The following is a 20,522-nucleotide window of genomic DNA, read 5'->3' as shown; positions in this document are numbered from 1 at the left end:
CTTGGTTCAACAGCGCCATCTGCTGTAAGTTCATGTTGTAAATTAAGACATAAGATATATCATAAAGTCTCGAATTCAGTTCACTGATTCTTAATTTATTATTCATGTTCAATATTTTTCCTCTACTTTCATTTTTTGTAGCATATAATTCATTTGATATGCCTATAAAGGGTTCTTTATATCCTTATACCTATCTTCTGGCATTAAGAATATTTCTTTTCCATTGGATTTTTAGGTAGGGATATAAAATGCAGATTGGTTAATGCAGTTAACTGTAGTTTTCAGTTTAAATGTTGATGGATGAAAGAGGATTAAACCTTTTTTGTTTTCATTAGTTTCATGTGTTATTGTCTTACTGTCCTATGACCAGAAGATGGCGCTGTGCTGTTATTTCTATTGTATAATACAAGAGGAAGAGAGGGAAGCAGAGAACAGATATGAGGATGTAAAGATGTAACTCTCCTACAAAAAATTTTTTTCTACATACTGTACAAATAATATGTAAAAATGTGAAAAGGACTAATTCATGCTCTTAACACCATTATTAGCTTAGCTGAAGGATCTAAATAGATGCTGTGGTTTAAGCTAATGATGTCTGAATAAACAAGAGACAAATGAACCTCCTATCTGATAAAATGAGGTCAACATTACCGTATCGTATCCTTCTCTGTCTGTGATATCTCACAGTGTAGTTTAGCAGTTGATGGAAAAAATAAGAATGTGTAATGGATTGGTGACTGACAGCAAAGTATTGGTGTCTGGTGACTGAACTGATACCTTGGGTTGATGTGTTGATATGATGGAGGGTAAAAGGAGTTGCAATTGTTTCTATTTGTGGCATTGAATATCATTTGAGAATCATATGTCAGATATGTGTTGTTTATATTAAATTACACCTTCATTTTGTCAGAGGGCAGCACTTTCTCCAAGAGAAGTTTGTATCATTAAGTGATGTATACTGGAGACGATGACTTGTTATTGCATTTCCATGATCATTAGACTGATCCCATGAGAGACAGGAATGAGAGGATATAAGCTGGATCCCATTTTTAACCGGATATGTGGGTTAGCAGCACAACAGTTTTACAAAAAAATGCCGCGTATCTGATTGGGTTATCTTAGGAAACACGTGGCAACTGGTTAGTCTTGTTTCTTTTAAGTGCTGGTTTATCTAGACCTGTTGAATAAACGTTGCGTTTCAGGCTAAAGATTCTGAGTTAAAATTAATCTTGAGGTGTGCGAACGCTTTACTTTTTTACAATTTACGCACATTTATACTGTAAGAAGAACAAAAGAAATTGCTGAACATATATAAAGCACAGTGAGTAAATGTATGTATGTTCACAAGGAGAACACAGACTCATTTCTCTTAATTGAATAAAAAAGCTTTAATATGCCTTGAAAATTATTTAAATAAAAAGATGAATTTCATTTAGACACAGGAAACAGCATTGACTTTGTTACATCAGAAGAATTATGGCATTTTGCTAACAGCTGATTGGTCTTATTTTGTTTCCAATGCAGTGATGTCATGTGGTTACTATAGTGAAAAACACTAAACAGAGTGCCACAGTGATGTATTTTTGTAGGCCAACCCAGAAGTTAGTGGGACATTGCGACAAAAAATATTTTCCAATATAATTTTAAATATATTTCAAAATATACAAAAAAATGGCCAAAAAATATATGTACTGAAATATATTTTGAAATATGTGAACAAAAATGTATTTTTGGCAATTTTTTGTATATTTTGAAATATATTTTAAAGCATTTATTTATATTTCTATATATATAGAAAAACGTTTTTGTAAACCTGTAAAAATAACATAAACATTAAAATTAAATATATTTTCAACTGCAAAAAGATACTTATAATTATATATTTTATTCTTTATACATTTTATACAAACTTTTATATTTTGGCCAGGAAATATGTATTTTTTTGCTGTATGGGTTGTAAAATTAGAAATGTATTTGTTGCTCAAAACTAAATCTATTTTCAAATGAAAAAATGTAGCATATATTTAAAACATATTTTTGGACAATTTTTTTTTTTTTTGCCGTCGTCAAAAACCCCATTTATTTTTCTCATAGATTTTTGGATTATTGCAAACAATAAGCTCTGTGTTAAACAAAAGTTTAAGACACTTACACGTTTGTCCAACAAGATAATCTTCACAGAAGAACACAACTTTTTTGAATTTTGAATTGCGTTTACTAATAAAAAAGCTAACCTAACTTTTATGAATTATGAAATGCGTTTACTAATAAAAAGCTAACCTTAAGCTACAAGTTAACTACACCACAGTCTCTCGACATCAACATCATCATCACCAAGCTTCAGACAGCTCTTTCAAACTTTATTAAACACATCTAAAAACATGTTTCCTGATAAGGAAATACTCATTGGATGAACCTTGTTTGGATTTGTGCCCATGTTGCATTGTTTTTGAGATCTTAATGCGTAATGACATTAAAGTCCCAGACAAAGTCTGTATCCCATGTAGCAACTTAGCAACTACACTTTTGTGTCTAAGTCATGTGTGTGGGACTATTACTAATGTGTTTCATGTCATATGGGTGATTCTCACGAAACCATTGAAACACCACGGCACTAATGATTTTAGATATACAATGTGTAATATAGTAATATTAAAAAGCCTCAGAATTAACACAATACTGTGTTCTACCTTGCACAATGTGTGATTTCAACATAAGAATTTATAATTTGTCAATTTTATCTCATTTTCTGCTGAAATTCTCATTACCGCAATGCGTCCGGCTGTGTTTGAACATGCGTTATGCTGTAATTTAAACATATTAAAACAAAAATATTTAGAAAAAAAATAAATGTATGTTTTGCTAGACTACTTTAGATGACAGAAAAATAATTTACTGAATATTCATGTATAATAATAATGAAGAAAAATTAGGAAATTGATGTGTCCATGCCTGATGTTCTCATCCTCAGCAACACTTTTTGAGAACAGTTTAAGCACACATACAGAATTTTAATAAAGTTTGATTTTGAGTGACCAAGCACATGGACCAGTTACTTCAAGATGGCTACCAGGTAAGATCATCTCTTTATATCTTTCCAGTTAAATTTGAAATATTCTCTGGTCAGAATGCTTACACGACATTTTGATTATCATTACCGAAACAGGTAGTTTTCTACATTTCGAAAATTGTTTGATTTACAATTTTTCATGAAAATGTTCTTTATTAAAGTCTAATTATATGCACTGAATAAAAAATGAGCAAAGCCTATGTGGCTTCTCTATTTTTAGCAAAACATACTGGGGTACCTCATCCTCCGCAACACCATTCTCATATACCGCAACCATTTAATAGCAGTTGCGGTAAAGATAACTTCTGTTTCGGAAATGAGAATTTAAGCATATTGTTTATTACATTTAAATATCTCTAATGAATTTAATATAAATTTAAAATGTATTAACTGTTGATATTTTGCTTTATGATGCTTCATTGTAGACAGTCAGCAAGTGAGAAAAAAGTTTTAGCAAAGGCCAGGTTGACAAAGTTCAGGGAGAAACTTAACAGCAACCCAGAATGGCTCGAGGAGTACAGAAGGAAGGAGAGAGAGAGGTTAGGTTTGGAGATGTTACTAGCAGGTGTATTTAGCAAAAAACACACTACAGTGTTAGGAAATGTACATGACACACACACAACGCAACAAGACTATACTATATGATGATGTGTACATCTGATGTGTAATTTTTTTCTCCCATGTTGTGAGACATGCTAATTTAATGTTATGCTTTCTTTCCACTTTCAGGTATCAAAAACAACCTAGCGATGGCACGCCACGCATCTAGGCGCTGCAACATCAGTTGGATCACAAGATCCACAAAGTTGGATCCCATGCGTGCCAGCATCTCAGCTACCTGCGACCGTACAATGCGCGCTGTCTGCAGCGTCAGATTGCTGCCTGGGGGCGAGGGACAAAGGGAGACTAAAGGCGGCACCTCCTTTCTGCGCAGTGCTTGAGTCACAGACACCAGAGAGGATGGCCTAAAAGCGCCCGGCGCTGTGACAGAAAGCGGGTTGCTGCGCAATTCATTAGGACTGTGCGTTAACCCTTTCCGCCTCTGCTGTCTTCGCAGAATGTGGGTCGTGTTCGAGAGTGGCGGGGCGTGTTGTAGACGCTTATGTGAGGACGAGCTCTGGGGCGAGCAACACAAAACCAACTGAGGAGAAAAATGCTCTGTTTTTGATCGGCTTCTTTCCGGACGGCAGTCCCCCAGGACCCAGTTTCTTGCATCATATACTGGAGGATTTGTGCCATGGACTCTTGTGATGCACCACCGGTTCTGGTCCATGAGACACAGGCTGGTGAGGTAGGAAGTGGTTCATAGCCTTAGAGCTCTTCACCGCTTCCGAGAAATGCTCCGTGATTGTGCCCACCGTGTCACCAAACAGGCCGGATGGAGAAACAGGCGTGACTGTGCATGACCACCATGAGTGGTCTTCTTGGCCCTTAGCGTGAAATCCGTAGCCATTCTCAGATCCCTGAAGGTATTTAGATCCGTGCTGCCCTCATCTAGAGCCTTAAGCACCTGCGCCTAAAAGATCTGTAGGACCGCCATAGTGTGCAATGCAGACAGAGCCTCTCTCGGCGCGGGTATGCTTTTTCGGACTGGTGTGCTGTCATGAGGCTTCACTACCCTCAAAGCTGTGCCACACCATCCAAGGAAGTGGACAAGGGGCAGAGGTGAGCAGCCACAGCGTCCTTGATGGGGGGAATACACAGGTAGCCTACCTAAGAAAAAAAATGGGGGGAGGGGTAGCCCACGCTTTGGTGACTTTCCTCCAAGCATCAGCGGGGCGGCCTGAGTGAAGAAAACAAAAGTCAAGCTTGCTTCTCTGGGGTTCTTGTGGGGTGCTCCACTCAATCTCCAAGTCCTGCACGGCTTTGAAGAGAATGCGCACCAGTTCCTTGTAGAAGGATGGCTGTGTGTCTGATGCACCACGTGGAGCCTGGTCCCAGTCTCCATCCAACGCTGTCAGAGACATCTCATCTTCCTCCGCCGGAAACCCAAAGGAAACAGACCTGGCGGCTCCTGGTTCAGGACACAGGCTCTCGGCGACAAACTGAACCGGTTGAGCGAGGGGAGGACGACCACCAGCGGCTCTTTGCCGGCAGAGCTCGTGTGAATTGGGTGGGTCGATCAGACCTCCGCACCACAAGCAGATTTGCGACATCCCGGAACACAGAGAGGGCTGCTTACATTTCAACCTGAATTCAATTTTGCTGCCTATGAAGTCTGTCCTAAAGCATTTCTCGGAGCTGCCATTATGCAGCCAAAGTCATTGTCTCATAAGGCAGCTAGGGAACAAGTCAGCTGTCTAAAGTTTCGGATACAGCCTCTCTCTCTCTCTCTCTCTCTCTCTCTCTCTCTCTCTAATCGAAACAGATACAGAATGGTAAAAGGTCATCATATCCAGCAAGGAAATATTTTTCATCTAATTTACACAAATGTTTTGTGATATCCAGCTGACATTAGCTGGCCATTTCTCAATCTGATGGCTGCAGCCTTCAGAGCTCGCATTTGTAGGCAGCATATGTCATCAAGACCATCTTATTTCAGTATGTTAAATGCATAAATGGGGACTTAAATATGACATAAAGGAATATTAATATAAGCCTTCCTGTTCTAATGTTTTTTCTTTAATATTTTTTTCAAAGACTACATAATAAAACAGTTTTGAACTTGAACGCATGATGCTGTAAATATTATCAGACTTTCTACTTTAAAATTTGTTTTTAACAAAATCTCAGGCTAGTATACGTATTCTCATTACCGAAATAATTAACCTCATTTCCGAAACCTATGTATCATTACCGCAACAGATGCTTATTAAATGTTAATTTTATTAATAGAAGCATAATACTTTGATTTTAAATGCATGTGCAGAATCTCTAAATTATGTTCTTTCAGGTTTGTCATGTCATTTTGAAAATGTGTCAGGTTTCTTCGAAATATAAAAAAAAAATAGTTGTAAATTGTGGAAGGTGTTGCGGTATATGAGCTAAATAAAACAAAATAAAAAAACGTTAAATTTAAAATAAATATTATTTCAGAATTTCAATTTACTGTGCATGACTATTAATAATCAATTTTTTAAAATGTGAAAATTAGGGCCGGGACTCGATTAAAAAAATTAATCTAATTAATTAGAGGCTTTGTAATTAATTAATCTAAATTAATCGCATTTTAATCTCATATAAATATTTGACCTGAGAACATTAAGAAGTATTTTTACATGGATTTTTATGAATAATGACTGAATACATAAGCTTAACAAAATATTGTTTATTTTTGTTCAACCAAGTCGTTGTACCCGGAGTGGGGCTAATGTCCACGCTAGCTGCTGTATGTTTTGCATTGAGATGATACTTGAGGCTCGATGTGCTGCGGTGATATGTGAATTCCTTGTTGCATATCTTACACACAACCATGCTCTTATCGACGCTTACCAGTGATGCGCGGGTCAATGTATAAACAACCCGCCCGCAACTCGGACCGAAAAGAAAAAAAATATATATATTATACCCGACCCGCTTCCTGGCCCGCATTTCTTAAAGTAGTCATTTGTTTAATAATTGCAGGGTTCGGGACTTCTCAGGTTTTGACTGTCTGTGTTCTGGTACCTATGTGCGCGGATGCCCCACCTCGCGTATAAAAACAACAAAACATAATATACTATATAGCCTATATTAAAATTAAAATATATAAAAATGTGCATAATATATTTTTTAAGTTGGTTGCACATCGTTTATAAGTTTCTTAAGTGGGATTCGGATGTGAAAAGCGCTGCATAATGTACGCGCCTTTAGTGTTACCATTGAAACTTAACTAAATAAAAAAAATAAGAGGTGATATATAGCTTTAGCCTACATAAATGCTTATTGCTTTAATGTTGCGAGTTACTCTTCAGCTTTTCTTGCTGTTATGTTTATAATAGTTCATTGTTCAGAGTTCATATTGATGATCTTATAGTCAATTTAAAAATGTTCTTACAAACTGACTCTATTCGTTTAACTTTTTTCCTTTACCTGCCGTCGCTGTTCTCTGTGCATGTCCTCCGTCAAAGTAGCCTATTAAAATTAATATGAAGTTGATTTTTAAAAGTCTTAAGCACACCGCAAATCAAACGTGCTGCTACATTATGCTCTTGCGCGTGTAAATTTAACTTCTGGGCACTGCCAGGCTGATTTTTTGAAAAGTAAGTGATATAGGCTACTCACTGCATGTTTTGGCATTCGGTAGCATATGCATCAATGAGATGCACGGTGTTGCTTTTAATGTTCTTTTTAATTTATATTCACAAAACCTAACAACAAAACATTGTTTATAATTACGAGACAAATTATTTGAAACGAAATTCGTTTTAAAGTAGCAAACAAAACTTAAATTAAACTCGTAATAAACTAATTAAATTGAAACAAAACAACATTACAACAATATTTAAACCCAACAATACTCAAACATTAACATATAACAGACATTAGGATACATGTTAAAATAATCTGTAGTTTGTTGGTAGATGTTTATTGGGCAAAACCTCCGTTGCAAACCTCCATTTACCAGAATAAATCATTTTTACTTTGAAATTGATGCGTTGTCACGTTAAAATCAGCTGTTCGTTTAGGTTCCGTCTACTTTAATTTACACTGCATCACAACCCCGGAGTTCTCGAACTAAAACAGGGTCTGCAGCATTTACGAATGACTCTATTAATAAGTGCGATTAAAATGCGTTAAAATGTTTAACGCGTTATTTTTTGTGTAATTAATTAATCTTAATTAACGCGTTAAAGTCCCGGCCCTAGTGAAAATATATTAGCTTTTCTAACAGTGTTGATGTTTTCTGACTGTTGCGGTAATGAGATTTTTTAGGACTTATTTTTGAAATTATGTTACAAAAAGTGTTAAATGATAAGTAAAAGTTTTTAAATTAATGTTCCCATATACTTCAGACTTTGTTTCTAATGTCTGGTGGGAAAAAAAGTAAATTTAAGCAATTTTTACATTTTCATGCTTGACATTTCTACAACCAAGTTTTCGTGAGAATCACCCATATAATAAAACATGAAGATATATTGGGCTTGTCTAAACCAAAGTTCTTATTTAAGGAGTTTAACCAAATAAAAAATTGACTTCGGACAATGCACCAGAAGGGCTAAAATGCTAAATCGCTTCCGGGTTTTGCCTACAAAAATACATCATTGCTGCTGCACTGTATTAAACTCTGTATTAAACTCGTCTCTGTTGTAAGTGAGAATCACTTATAGCTTGTAATGCTTTTGTGCACATGACTTTTGTTTTGTTTGTTTTGTTTCCAATATAGGGTTAATCTCTTCCCTTAAAACTGCCAAGAATTCAAGTTATATATATATATATATATATATATATATATATATATATATATATATATATATATATATATATATGAAGAGTTTGGTTCCAAAACGCAATAAACGCCATTTTTGAAAAAAATGAGTTCCTGCCAGAATCAGTATTATATCAGGTCAGTATTAAAAAGTAAATTCTTAATTTTACGCAAAATCCATTATCCGCCGTGTTATTCTGTCATCTTTTCTCCCTTTTTTTCCAAAATGCAATAAACGCCACTCCTCCTTTTCTACAGAATGCCATAAATCCACTCCACAGATTGCAGCGCACCATTCACGCAATGTAAACAAACAATGAGTACACGGAATCCTAGTTATCCTCATCTACTATGTACTTCGTGAACAAACAAACAAAAACAAAATAATACTTTAATGGCATTGATAAACCTGTGATGGTTTTCTGTGACGGGAAAGAAACGTAAGCCATCAACATCTAATAATTTACGCAAGAGACGGGTGCTTGTTTCCCCGGGCCGACAGCATCAAGCTTCTGTCATGCTAACACTTTGACCCCAGGGGATCTTATGAAAAACTTTCCATAATTTTACTCAAAGTCAACGAAAATCGAGCAGGACCAAAACATTTTACAGCTGATCGCTGTGAAAAACGTTAAGCCACGAGGTCAAGTATAACCGCAGCAATGACAGTGTTCTTAATATGACAAAGTAAGTGTTTTGATTAATGACATTAATGTTTATATTTTTAATTAGTGTGTACAACTAGACAACTAAATGAATATAACATGGCAAAGATGAATGCACATTTATATAGGCGATTGATTCAATAGATTTATAGCACTTTGAATAAAAACTTGTCATGGATTTATTGCATTTTGTGGAAAAAATAATCAGTTTTTATAATAAATCTTTGAAAATCAAGTTATAGATTTGAATTTTTTATGTTTTTATAACCTAAAGATGCTATGTGAAAGTTTGTAACAGAAAATAGTGGTTTTCATCTTGTCACTTTCTTGGTATAGAAAACATGTTTTTACCAAAATTTGTCAAAATGGATTTATTGCGTTTTGGAACCAAACTCTTCATATATATTGTTCTATTTGTGTGTGTAAAGTTATTTATAATAAGTGAAATTTACTGTTTAGTGCATTGATTTCAGACTCATTTCAGATAAATCAAGTTTATTGTTGAATTGTTAAACACCCTGCCTATATTAAATATCTTTGTCACGTCATTATAAGTGTTTGATCACAACATTTGAGTGATCAGTGCAAAACATTTATTTATTTATATACAGTATATTCTGGTTATGTATAGACCGTTTCAGCAGAAACAACATAAACAAGCGGCTGTCGCGGTCCGCACGTAACTTCCGGTAAACTCCGTTAAGAATAAATAACAACAAAGTTCTTTAAACATAGTTTATTTATATAACAAGCAAAAAAAACAACACATAGATTACCTAGGAAACCAAAACATTTGTTATTTTCGACGAGGCATTCGTTCAAGAGATCAGTTTAGTAACTAGTCAGACCATTAAAAAAACGAAACCGGAAGTAAGGTTCGGATCCAGACGTGTATCACGTGCGTCCGATGAAACCGTCTATAAAGTGTATTCAATGTACAGTACTGAATTATAATATACACATAAAGAACATTGGATAACAACATTGGTCGTTATCTGCCTTTATTACACGGCTCTCTGGAATGCTTGATTCTGATTGGTCAGTTGAGACATTTGCAGGTTCGTTCTTTCCAAATAATAACCGCTCCAAAATAATAACGCATAGCCGGTACTACTTGTAAAATCGCTCCACGCCAATAAAGATCAATAAAGATTACTGTTTGGCGCTATCTTGTGACAAACACTCGACAACCACGACAAGACACAGACAGCTTACTGAGACTGAACTTGACAAAATAGAGCATGACAGCTACGAAGCCAACACAAAAAAATACAGAATGGGCATTAAAACTTCTCAAAGACTGGCTAAAAGAGAAAAAATGGAGACAAGTATGAAGCAGAGGATCTTAATAAGGTATTACGATAATTTTATGCATCTGTGCAAGTTTCGCGGAAGGATAAAAATGTTAATTTAAAACAAATATGCCAATAAAATGTTTCAAATTCATATTCATGTCCAGTTTTTTTTCTTATGTGGCAAGTAGCCGTGTAATAAGCGGGATAATGTAGAGGCAGCCGGTATAGTTATTGGGAAATAAGCCCCTTCAGTGTGATACAAGACCCTCCGCTTCGCATCGGGTCCTGATCACACTGTCGGGGCTTATTTCCCAATAACTACCGGCTGCCTCTACATTATCCCTTACTTAATTACTCCCTCATATCTGTATCACCCCCCCCCCAATTTTTTTTTTTTGCATAACGGTCGGGCTCTACTCCGGGTCACTGTATTATTGCTTGTGGTGTTTCTTCAGTTTAAAAAACTTATCATACTTATCACCCTCTATCAGTTTTTAAAGGCAACAAAAACTGAGTCAACACATCCGAATGCCATCCATTCTGTGAAGCTGATCTTTCTCCTGCAAGGCCTGTTGGATTTCACAGTACTGTTTACTGACTGACTGCATCATCGCAACTTTATTATTTCATTGGGTTTGCATTCCTGTGTCACAGCGTTTGGGAGCTGTACCACATTGCCAGTTTTTTATCTCGTATCTCACAAGACTTTTGCACTCTTTTAGTGATATCACTCATGTTACACATGTATGTTGTTGGTGTTGGTGTGTTCTCTTTAACATCAAACATGTGTTTGAGAGCGATGTTAATGACATGACCTGTGCAAGGCATCCACTTGTAGCAGCGAAGGGCAGCTGGTCACTTACAAACATTACTTTAGATATGCGTGCAGTGTCAAAACCAAAGTCATGCAACTCCTTAATGATTTGGTTGTGGATATTGTGCACAGTCTTTTTGAGAATAGAGTGAATTTCGGCTACAGTATGGTAATGACATGGCTCTCCAATTTCCAGTCATCATTAATGAAGTGACCAGTAAACGCTGTCAGAATGCCGTTTTTTGAACTCATCAGTCCATGTCAGTGGTAATAGCTATGCCACAATCCAGAGTTTTATTTGTCTTCTTTGAGAGGGTTTATTTTTTTCTTTGGCTCTGTTTCAAACTGTTTGCCTGAACACTGATGGCATCCACACACCCGTAATGTGAACCTACGTTAATTAGACACTGGGCTTCGGTATGAAATCCATCTGCAGATACTATGTCGAAGGACCGCAGATCTTGACAGCACAATTCAACACAAACGTCTGTCACCACGGACTTGACATGTGCTGGTACTTTACTTTTGAAGAAAGCGGTAATTTTTGAGACGTCGTCCTTTTTCTTAGACCCCCTACAAATATGCCTTGACATGCTGGAAGTGCCTGTTTTGTGGCTCTAGTGTTTGTATATTTTTTGTTGCATTTAATGTAGACTATACTGCTGTCATGCCATGCCAATTCAGGTCAATGTTCTGGTTTATGTTTTTGTTAATAAAACTGCACTTGGGTCCATTTTACTTGCCTATCAGTGGATTATTATTACAAGTATATGTCTAAAACATCTCTTTAAATGTCCAGTAATGAGTGCAGAGGCGAAAACTACAGGAGGTGTTAGTAGTTGAGAAAAGAACTTAGGGCGGCACAGTGGCTCAGTGGGTAGCACTGTTACCAGTTCCCAGGTTCACAGCAAGGTTCCCAGTTCCCAGGTGGCCTTTCTGTGTGGAGTTTCTGCATGTTCTCCCTGCGTGGATTTACTCCGGGCACTCCGGTTTCCTCCTACAGGCCAAAAACATGCATGTTAGGCAAATTGGAGATATCAAATTGTCCCTCCCCCAACTTGTGTATGAATTAACTTGTCTGAATAAAACTTGTGTATGGATTACCTGGTTCTCGCCATGAATATAGCCGTAGATGCTGGAATGGCGTTAAGAAATAAAGGAAGAAGAAAAGAAATTATACTGGACACGGGCTTCACTTCTCGTCTGGCTACACAGAGTAAACATGGCATCAGTGCAAATTAACTAAGGGTATGTTTACACAAAAGAAAGTTTTATTCTTTGCAATCTTGTTTACATTGATCTGTGAAAATGACTAAGATGCTGTACATTGCATGCCAGGTCAGTAGTTAGCAATGTCATGTGCTGTCTTGAGTGTATAATAATACATTTTTGTCATGTACACACAGGCACTTTTTAAAAACGTGTGAATAAATGAATAAAACATTCCTGGTTTTATTTGAAAACCATGTCATGTAAACGGCCCCTAAATTCTGTACAGTCATTTATTATCTTGAAAAGATAAATAATGCACATGAGGATAATTTATCCTCCTTAAGTCTGTGTTACAGTTCCATTACTGATGGTGAATGTTGTGTTAGTGTGTACTGTGTGTGTCTGTATGAGAATTGATCTGCTTGTGTAATTGGGTTACTGTGATGTCTTGCTAAAGATAGTGTGTCAGTTTGTTACAGTGATGGACCATAGGCAGAGATCTGCAATAAATGTCACTTACAGATCAATTCATTCAAATTCAATCATATGGATGATGATAACATTATGCTCTTCAGTGTAACGGGTCGCTTCAACTACTCATAATGTATATCACAAATACTTATGTGCTGTCAATAAAATATTATTATTATTATTATTATTCCATGTTTGTTTCACATTGTGTTTTGTACAGCTGCTTTGCAACAATGAAAAATATCATAATGTCATGGATCATAATGGAGTAATGTCACTTCAAATACGCTTATATATGGACATCATGTCATAAGATGTGTGGGTAACTCGACTTTTTTCTTTTTAATTTTATGGAAAACTGAATATTACTACACCAAATGTAACAGAAATAACAGATTTATTTAATTCTAACAAATAAAGCATAAATATATGTGTGGTAGCAAAATAAATAAAGGAAGAAATTATATATAAATACTGGAAAAAATAAAAAAAGAATATTAATTGGCTAACTTGTTTTCATTATTGCAAAAACAAGTGCAAACACGAAGGCTGCAGGTGATAAGAAAATAGTCCTACTCGCAATAGCATGTAAGGATAAAACCTTTAAAATGTCTTCAAATAAAATATCCGAACATCCATATGGTTTGGTAACCATGGTATAAGTGGAATAATTGACTCTGGTTCTTTAAATTATCTAAGGAATAATTGATAACAGGCCATTGAATTATAAGAAAATAACACACCCAAGGTGGTAATGTGGCACAACGCGAAATGGGTGTGCATTATTTTCCAATCATTCAAAGGATCGGAGTCAATTATTCCGCTTATACCACGGTTACCAAAAACATTGCTCTGGTGTCTATTTTTAAGACATTTGACAAGTTATGTGTGCGATTTACAGAAAAATAATCTCAGCCAATCAGAATAAAGCATTCGCACCTCGTGCAGAGCCGGCGCCAGACCATAACTAACAGGGGGGCACTTGGCTTCCAACGGGGGGGGGGGGGGGTGGCACGCAATAGCAACAATAACTTGCAAAAACAAAACATTAAAACAACAAATACAGTGCAAGCACACACTCATACAACTTGTACAGACTGTCAGCTCATTTCCCGTATAAAGTGCAAAAGGCCACAAACTACAAAAAGCGTACAAATGACACGCAGTGTGATTATCGTGCAATAGATACGCCAAATTCCGATTTTGCGTGCACATGATACGCCAGTCCTTCCCATTCACTTATATGGCGAATCGTTTCGTGACGTTTTATTTATTGTTTTCTCATTTGTTTTCTGTTTTTATACCATTTTCGCTTGGGTTTAGGGTTAGAACAACTTTTTGTTATATAAAAATGACATCCTAACCCAAACCCCAACTCTAACCCCAACTCCAAGCGACCATGGCTTAAATATAGTTAAAAACTTAGAGAAACCTGTATATTAAATAACCTGCTTAAACAAATGTGAAATCTAACCCTAAACCCAAGCGAAAATGGTTTAAAAAACAGAAAACAAATGAGAAAACAATAAATAAAACGTCACGAAACGATTCGCCATATAAGTGAATGGGAAGGACTGGCGTATCATATGCACGCAAAATCGGAATTTGGCGTATCTATTGCACGATAATCACACTGCGTGTCATTTGTACGCATCTTGGTGAGAACGGGTAGCGCAAAACTATTGAACTTCGACCGCGGCGTGAGCGCAAGCGGAGCTCCGCTGGGCTCGCGCTTTGTTCGCCGCAACAACAAACCGCCCTCGCGCGGCGCAAGCCATTGAAATGAATGGGTTTCATAGCGCAGCGCACACCGCGTCCTAGCTTTAAAAAGACCGCTTTACCACAATCACGTCGTAATGCTGTTAACGGTCAATAGCACACTTCACATGTAAGCTTATGTAATTTAAAACAACACTAACTTACCTTTAAAATAGCTGAAGACGGCGTGTACAAACATTAAACTTCCTTAAAACAGTGTCCTGTAGATTTGTAAATTCCACCTCGACCTCTTATCTCTGAGTTTGAGCAAATGGGTGTTTGCATGAAGTCAGATGAAGCAGGCGGTGCTGGTTCGTTGTAAATGTTCTAATATCCATATTTTACACGATCCATAAAATGCAGCGAAAAAACACGTTGCTAGTATCAAGTCACAAATATGCTAAAGACGTAAGACGGGCAATACATCCAATCAGAGAAACTGGTCTATTTTAATTAAAGAAAACATATATCAACTATATTTTCCTCATTTGATTACATTGCAAGTCATGAAACATTTAATGTTTAATTGTTTAATTTATTTTAATTATTCTTGATATATATTAAATTAATAAAAAACCTTGTAGGGGGCACAACAACCTGTTTGGGGGGGGGGGCACTGCCCGCGAATGCCCCCCCCCTTGACGCCGGCTCTGACCTCGGTTGTGCAATATTTATAAATAAATTTAACGGCCCGTCGTCAATTATTCCTTATAGTAGGCTATCCTTAATGAGTTAAATGAGGGTGATTTGACTTGTGTTCATGAGAGAAAGAGAGAGGTATATTGAAAACCCACTGAGATTAAGAGCTGAAATAAATGACCAAGGCCATAAATAAATTCATTCATTCGTCACAGAACAGAGTATCACTATTGCATCACTATTTATTGGTGAGTCTAATACACATCAAGATATTTTTACACAATTCTGAAAACAAAAACTTAAATGAGTTTTCACTATAAACCTGTAACTATACATTACTATCCTATGCTAAACCCACTGATCTATATAAATGACTGGATTGCGCATAGAACACTTAACGTAACAGCGTGAGGTGAAGCCAGTGCAGAGTTCGAGCGGCCATCTTGGTATACCCAACCGGCAGAGGGCGTCATTGACTTCCATTCAAAAACACGATCTAATTTCATACACAAGGTTAATTTTTCGGATATGTGTACGTAAAAGAATAGTTAATTTTGGTGTTATTTGCAATGTTTATGTTTAAATCGGGCAGGATAATGGATTTATAAAAAAACGTTAAGGTGAGTGTGTCTGCTGCATTCTGTTAATGACACGGGTATAAATAAAGGTTTTTTTAACATTCAGCTACACGGTCAGCGTTATTTCTCTAAATATGTTTAGGTAACTTGTAAAAATAACATTATTACAAAACCAGCAAATTATGGTGTGCAATGTCAGTAACTATGTACATGCTTAGGAAGTTTGTGTGTAATAATGTACAGTGAGACTTTAGATATAAAAACAGAGACAAGTAAATTGATGTTTTATCATTAAAATCTAATAACGTCCATTGAATTAATAGAATGGTTGGGTATACCAACATGGCGGCGCGGTGGCTTCACAGTTGTGACTTCATGCGCAATCCAGTAATTTATATAGATCAGTGGCCAAACCCCAGATCATTTTAGCAAATTAATTGTAAAGGTCTCTTTAAAATCGCACTTAAAGTTCAATAGTGTTACAATGAGTCAATTCAATCACTCATAGCCACAACTCACAGGACCCCAACAACTTATTTGGAGGCCAAAGCTGACTGAATGAGGACTTAAATGGTTAATAATGTATCTTTTCATTCTTCACACAAAAGCTATCACATGGCTTCATGTCACCAATGTTATGTTATTAGCCTGTAACCCCTTGCTCACCATTGACTTCCATTGTAAAAAGTTTGGTCAGTATCGCTATTTCAAGACAAAGACAGCGGTTTCCTCCTTGTTTGAAAATATTCAGCTGCACACAAGCGGGTTGGAAAGCTTACCACTGACCTCAGTGTACATTTCGAGCAGAGCTTCTATTGTAAAGGAGGCTTATATCAGACTATACCGAAATAGATGCTATTGTCTCTGAAAATAACACTAATATATTTCCAAAACTCAATATACCATCCCTAGTGTTTAAAAGCAGTCAACAATCTGCTAAAGGTTTACACATGAAGGACAGTCATACACATATGGAACACACAAACGTAAGTAAGTGCAGACCAAATATAGATAGACACAATTTCTTTAATATGGTCTGTTATGGTCTGAAATGTATAATTTATAATGCATGACAACAGATTAAGATTTTTCTTTACTCTGTACATGAGTTATGCTGTTGAACGTGAGTGCTTGCAGACCAAACTAAAACACAGGGACGATTTTAACCACACTGTGAATCACAGCACAGAGCCGTGTGTGTTTGGATATGTTGTTTGAGATGTCCTGACATAATGTTTCTTTTCTGTGGACACCAGTCATATTTATTCATGCGTTACTGCTAAATTATGTACTGGATTTACCTTTAACGTCTACATGGCAGATATAATGCCAAATACAAGGTAGGGCAGGATGGTAACAACACCCGCCAGCAAGGTTAAATATAAACCTGATTTGAGTAACCCACTTCTAACCAAACAAAAATTGAATTATTGTTTTTGCCAAAATAATTTGTGAGATGTTTGATATATAATGCAAGCAAAGTCAACAGTGATTATCAGCTGTTTTTCTTTTTTAATTTACAGGTGAGTTATGGTTAGACATCTAATAAATTTTCCCTGACAGTCCAAATTTTGCCTTGTTTTAGCCTATAGACATCTGGGCTGTGTTTGGATGGCTATTAGATGTCTTTTAAGCACAAAATTGCTTGCTGGGGCAGGGTCTTGTGTTCGATTCCCAAGGAACACATGATTTGATAAACACCTGAATGTACTGTAAGTCACTTCGTATAAAAGCGCTTCCCAAATGTGTAACTGACAGATGGGGTCCACGTGGTTTACAACAAGAGTTCATCTTGTTTGTGGAAATTACTGCACCATAAAAATTATCTTTCGATCTGATAACATCATTGTGACGTTTGTCCGCTTTGTGTGAATGCGTGTGTCTGGAGAATTGACAATAGAGAGAAGGTAATGGGCTGCTGTCCCCACATCACTGCACAAATCCTGATGGATTGTACTTTTATGCACCCGTGTAGATGACAACATTACCATAGCAACCAGTTTGCTTCTGTTACGGCCGTGAGGTTCAGGTTCACACACACCTCGTCCTTGTCTAGTGAGAATAATCTTATCAAGTCAATAAAAAGGCACCTCATTGATCAAAGACAGATAGCCCGTCAGTTTACATAAGAAGCAGTGGACATTTAATCTATAGACTTCCGCATACTGCAGGCCTGATTGTGTTTGTGTGTGCGCTGTGACCTGGGAAGAGTAAGAGTCTGTCGACAAAAAACCAATGAAAGACGCACAGTGCGATCAATCAGTAGTCTTGCTTCTATAGAGTTACTCATTACAGAGCATCACGAATAGCACTGGGTATTGTTGTCCTGCCTGAACAAACATCTTTATATGATGATCTTTATAAAAGATGATTCATGTATCTGTTGTGAAGACACCGGCTCGATGAAACATCAGCTCAACATCGCACAGATGAACAGTGTAATTTACCGGCTCTCTCTGAATAGTGTACGGCAGAGTTTCATTACAGGCGGTAAACCATAATAAGGGTTTTATCTTTGTTTAAGATTTCATTGTATAAATAATTGCGTACAGTTATTTAAAAGCACTTGTACAGTGTGTGGTTCATCACATGCTGCACAGAAACGAAATACGGCATTAATAGTAGTGTTGTAGTCGAGACCAAGACAAGACCTAGACTAGATGGTGTTGAGACCAAGACTCTAACTGTGGGTTCACACGAGATGCAAGTTCAACGATTTGCACGAGTAGATTACATACAAAGTCAATGCAATGACCTGATCCGACGCGTCCTTGTGTGGGGAGATGCGAATGACACAATATGGGTCGTATATTGCCGCAAAACACGCGCTTTTCGCCTCAAACCCGTCTTCGCCCAAGTTGAAAATATTCAATTTGAGCGAAAAATTTGCATGACACGAAGTTAAAACCCGCGAGTAATCTAGAGCAAGTAACGCGATGCCCCGCGTTTGGTGTGTACGTAGCATTAGGTGCAAATACCAAGACCGAGACCAAAGACAGTCGAGACCGAGACTTTCCAAATGTATGAAATTACATTTTGGATATTTTTTCAACAGATTTCTTTTTGGACAACACCCCCATTCATCTCTTACCAGTAGAACACTATCAAAATAAATCAATATTGAGAGCAATACAGAGTTTGAATGAGGATTTCAAATAACCTAGGAAAACCTAGATTTCAGATATAAAATGCAACAGATATCAAAAAAATAATCTATGTTCTCGTCCACTGCAATCGTTCCTCTCTTATTGAGAATCATGGAACGCTAGGTTTCTGAAGAAAAAATGTGAGTGGTGCTTGCTGTGGCAAATCTTGGGACTCGATGGGCTCTATCTTACACCCGGCGCAATGCGCGACGCAAGTGTCTTTCGCTAGTTTCCACCCTAATTTTCACGTTTAGCGCCGCGTTGTTTAAATAGCAAATGCATTTGCGCCCCCTTTTGCGCCCATGGGCGTTCTGGTCTGAAAATGAGGTGTGTTCAGGCGCATTGTTGGCGCGTTGCTATTTTGAGGCAACTAAAATAGACTACGCCATTGACCAACAAAAACCTGGTCTAAAGTCTAAAGTCAATGGCACAATATGTTTTTTGTTATTTAAAGAGTGCATTAGTAAAATGCGCCTATACACGGGAGGACAACGCGGGTTTGCTTATCACAAGGTACATGAATGCGCAGCAGCACAAAAATGCTTTTAAATATGAAAGCCCAAAATACTCCCATTACAATAGGACCTACCCTTTTCAACCATGCGCTCGGCGAAAAAAACATTTTTCCCGTCGTTAAATTTGCAAAAGTGGATTCGGACACGCCCATTTAGACGTTGCGCTGTGCGCTTTAGACAATGCGCTTAGATCGTTAAAATAGGACCCGATATGTTACAATAAGGTTAATGAGCCAGAAGAGCCTACTCCCATGTGATGTTCTGATGCAGAGATATACATCTTGCAAAATGGTTGCTAGGGTATTCTCACTGGTTGCTAGGAAGTGAATTGGCATTCACCAATGATTATACTTCAAGCCATGAAAGGAATAATCCATGATGACTCATGATTTTAGATGACAGTTTGCAGTAGTTTTAAGCAAAAATACTGTAACCTTTTTCCTATCGCAAGACCCCTAGGTGGCGCTTTGACGTCTTGACTATGATTACATCTAGTTTCATACTATACACTTAAGTTTAGTGAAGAAACAGTTGTATTTTTTCAATTATAAGGTCAACTAGTGGTGCAAGCATACCATCTTTTTTTGTGTGGCCCCAGACTTTGCCCATATATCAGCTTATCAAATCTTGTGAAAAAAATCTAATTTGGTTGCAGCGTTACAATACACACAAAATAACGAATGTAAGCTTGTATTATCTTTTCTATGGTGAGTCGATTAGAATCATGCTCGCAGATGTATTTGCAATGTTTTTTTAAGCGCTATTTTGCAGGGGCGTAATGCAAAACCTGGCATGTTTGATATAACTGGACTCGGCAACAATTCAGGACTCCAAGGAAACATGTCTTATAAAAATATGTTTACCGCAGCTAAAGTTATAAACATGTAATCCATGCGCTGTGATGGAACAATGCATTCACCCTCAGTTCCTGACTGCCATCACAAGTGTCATGCCAATAAGCATAAGTTTGGCAAGGACACAGCCTCAAATCTATTTTTTCTCCCTCTACGTA

The sequence above is a fragment of the Paramisgurnus dabryanus genome, chromosome 15, assembly GCF_030506205.2.
Source record: "Paramisgurnus dabryanus chromosome 15, PD_genome_1.1, whole genome shotgun sequence".
Taxonomy (NCBI): Eukaryota; Metazoa; Chordata; class Actinopteri; order Cypriniformes; family Cobitidae; genus Paramisgurnus; species Paramisgurnus dabryanus.
Note: the sequence above shows the minus strand (reverse complement) of the source record.